The sequence below is a fragment of the Lampetra fluviatilis genome, chromosome 12, assembly GCF_964198595.1.
Source record: "Lampetra fluviatilis chromosome 12, kcLamFluv1.1, whole genome shotgun sequence".
In the NCBI taxonomy this organism is placed as follows: domain Eukaryota; kingdom Metazoa; phylum Chordata; class Hyperoartia; order Petromyzontiformes; family Petromyzontidae; genus Lampetra; species Lampetra fluviatilis.
Window position 1 is genome coordinate 7315674 of NC_136286.1, and position 3332 is coordinate 7319005.

The 3332-nt window shown below is 45.0% G+C and overlaps 1 long non-coding RNA gene across 1 annotated transcript; it reads right to left on the minus strand.

Moving 5' to 3' along the window:
* Window positions 1-747: 747 nt before the first annotated feature.
* Window positions 748-3299, minus strand: LOC144935117 (uncharacterized). The gene is made up of 3 exons (XR_013637266.1): window positions 3185-3299; window positions 3024-3052; window positions 748-774 (listed from the first exon to the last, which is right to left on the minus strand). It is a non-coding gene; the product is annotated as an uncharacterized LOC144935117 (long non-coding RNA).
* Between the last annotated feature and the right edge of the window lie 33 nt (window positions 3300-3332).

The window sequence follows — 3332 nt, forward strand, 5'->3', positions numbered from 1 at the left end:
CTCTGTATATGTGTCTCCCTCCGTGTCTGTGTATGTCTTTCTCTCTGCGTGTCTCTCTTTATGTGTGTGTGTCTCTCTCTCTGTGTCTCTCTCTGTGTATGTCTCTCTCCGTGTCTGTGTTTGTCTCTCTCTGAGCTTGCTTTTACATACTCACCCGATGACGGTTGCTTGTGTTGCAATCGAAACGTCGTGATCTATTATTGACTTTATTTTTTCTTTCTACGGGACTTCACCGAAAGAACCAAGGAATAAATATATCGATTCAACGATTAACTTAGATTCTTAAGCTCAGAACGCATGCATTGAGTCACATGCGCAATGCATGAACCCCGGCAAAAGAGTTCGATTCCAATCAACGGTTAACATCAGTGGTGAGTGATGTCTGATCCGGATATGGGCCTTCCAACTTCACCAACTTGCACTGACCAGTGCAGTGAAGTATGGTCAAACAATCCCCATTACCGACACGATATGTGTGATTGTGAATGTGCGAACAACACGGCGGAGCCGTCAATGTTACTTTATTAACGACAAATTAACAACGCGTGTCCTTCACCCCACACTCACCCTCCATGCACCCACCCCAGAAGTCGCAACCGGGTACCAGATACCCGTACCCTACCCGATACCCGGCTACCCGTACCCGGCTGGGTACGGGTAGCCGTTTGCGACCCTGGTGCGGCCGGGTACGGGTAAGGAATCAAAACCCGTTTGCGACCTCTGACCCACCCACCCAGCCGGCCAGTCCTCCTTCCAGTCTTTGATTCGCCGACCCTGAAGATCCAAAAGTGACAGCACGTGTGAGGCACCCGCACGCGGCGCGGTGTCAGTGCCAACATCATAAGTCGTCCCGAAGACTCCCAGGCGCCGCAAGACAAACACGCGTGCCTTGTTTACTCAGCAACTGTCGCTTGGGTAATATTCAGAGACGGGTGGTACGCAATGTTCACAGTCTGTTACATGAATAAACTATTTTTTTTCTCCAGGGAAAGCCCACTGAGCTATATCGATAGCTCTTTTTTTCCAGAAGCGATTTGGCCGTAAATGACAATCCAATGAAGTGGCTTATCACGTGGAAATTCACAGAAGCTACATTTTCTAAACGCAGGTCGCGTGGAACAATATCGTGGAAATAAATCCACGCAGTCACGGAGAGAGCTTGCAAACTCTAAATATACAGGCGTCAGGGTCGGGATCGAACCCACGACCCGCTGTATATCAGGAGAGATAGTTCGTGCTTGCAGTATTTGAAATAACACCTCGCCACCGCGGCGAAATGTTACCTGCGTTTTTTGGGTATTATAGCTCGAGGCTCTACACAATTCATCTAAGAAATGTCTTACCTGAAACTTATATGAAACAAAAAAAATGTGAAACCACATGAGCAGTTTTACACAAGCACATTCATATTCTTGGTTCTTTCGGTAAAGTCACGTAGAAGGGAAATAATAAAATAAGAAAAATATGAAACAATAAAAATTCTCACGACGTTTTTTATTGTTATATATTTTTCTTATTTTATTATTTCCCTTCTACGTGACTTTACCGAAAGAACCAAGAATATGAATCCCTGCAGTCACGAAAGCTTTAAATCAAAATGTAAACACATTCGTCAGTAATACTGCTCTAAAAGGAGATACAGGGTGTCCCAAAAGTCAGGACACATAGGGTGATGATATTTATTTTAACAAACCACGGAGAGAACTTGCAAACTCCAGATACAGAGGCCTCAGGTGCGGGATTGAACCCACGACCTACTGTATATCAGGCGAGATTGAATTTGCAGTATTTGAAATAACATCTCGCCACGACTGCCATTAACATTCCTTAATGTATTCATTATCTTTTGAAATGAATTTATGATTTGTTTTTAAACAGATAATATTTGTCCTTTAGCATACGTAAAAACGAATTTAACTCCATCTTTACAAAAAAAATCACGGTTGGCCACGTACGGTGGGAAGGAAGTGCAACATACATGCATACATTAATGGTAATAGATAAAACATTAACTTACATAAAAATAAAACATGTTTTAATGGCAGTGTTAAAATAAATTAAATAGCCCTATGCGTCCTGATTTTCGGGCCACCATATATATTGAACGTTTCTGTCAATGACCTTTCACGTGAAACCTTTACGAATGTTAAGATGTTTTATTCGAAGTAATATCCACGCGTTTGGCTCAAGTCGGCTCATGAATGTTTTTATTTATGTTTGTGCTTGTATTGCATTTCCCAAGTGGTAAACCCTGACAGTCGTAATCGCGTGAACATTGCGTGCTGGGGTGCGAATCTGGAACTGATTTTGCACAGAGGAGATGAACGATGTGATTCCAAATTTTAGTCGAAAGAAAGTTATATTTTAGCCAGCGCATATTTTAAGCGACAACTGCATACACACGCGCACAAACGTTCCACGATAACGATATGTTACCTCCCTCGCCTAGTAATGCAGGGAGGCTATGGGTTTGATCCCGACCCTGATGCCTGTCTATTTGGAGTTCGCATGAACTCTCTTCCTGTAGATTTTTCTCTGGGGCCTCCAGTGTTACCGTCCACATTAAGTAGATTGTTTGGCTGCTACTATAATTCCCCGCATGATAAGCCACTTTGATGAGCTCTCATCATGTTTGGCCAGGTCGCCTCTGAAAACTTAGTCAATATTTTGGTGGTCAATTTAAAATAGTTTACTTTAGAGATATGTAATCAACCTGAATGATTAAAAAGCACATGTTGAATGCTCACACGAGGCTACTATTATAGAGATCTGTAACGCTGTGTGTACATGTTTGAGTCGCGTGTGCGTGCGTGAATATGCACGGTGATTCCTATCGCACACGTGCTCGCAGGCGCGTGTGCAATGCACGTGCGTGGCTATTATAGATAACGCGTGCAAGTACTGTACGTATGTATATGTACGTGTGTTCAGCGGGAATCCGAAGCTCGCGTTCGACGACAAGCCGGAGCAGCAACAGCAGGGAGAAGGGAAGCGAAACCCCCCGACTTTAGATCAGCGCGCACCTTTCTCCCCCGGCCCCCCTAATGGTCATCTGTGAACAAAAAAAAAAGCTTCATAGCTCATCGGATTCCTCCGGTCTAAATAAAGATTCTGATTCCGAACGTCGCTGGCGGCACAAGGCGTCGCTTGTGCGCTGTCGAGCAGGGCACACACACACACTTGCCCCGCTTGGTCTGTGCCGCGCGATATATTTGCAGTCACGACGTGTCGTGCAGCTCGAGTGCCACTCCTCCTGGCTGGCCGCAGCCCAAGCCACCCCGGCGCTCTCACACACACACACTCGCTCTCTCTTTCTCTCTCGTGTGATCCTG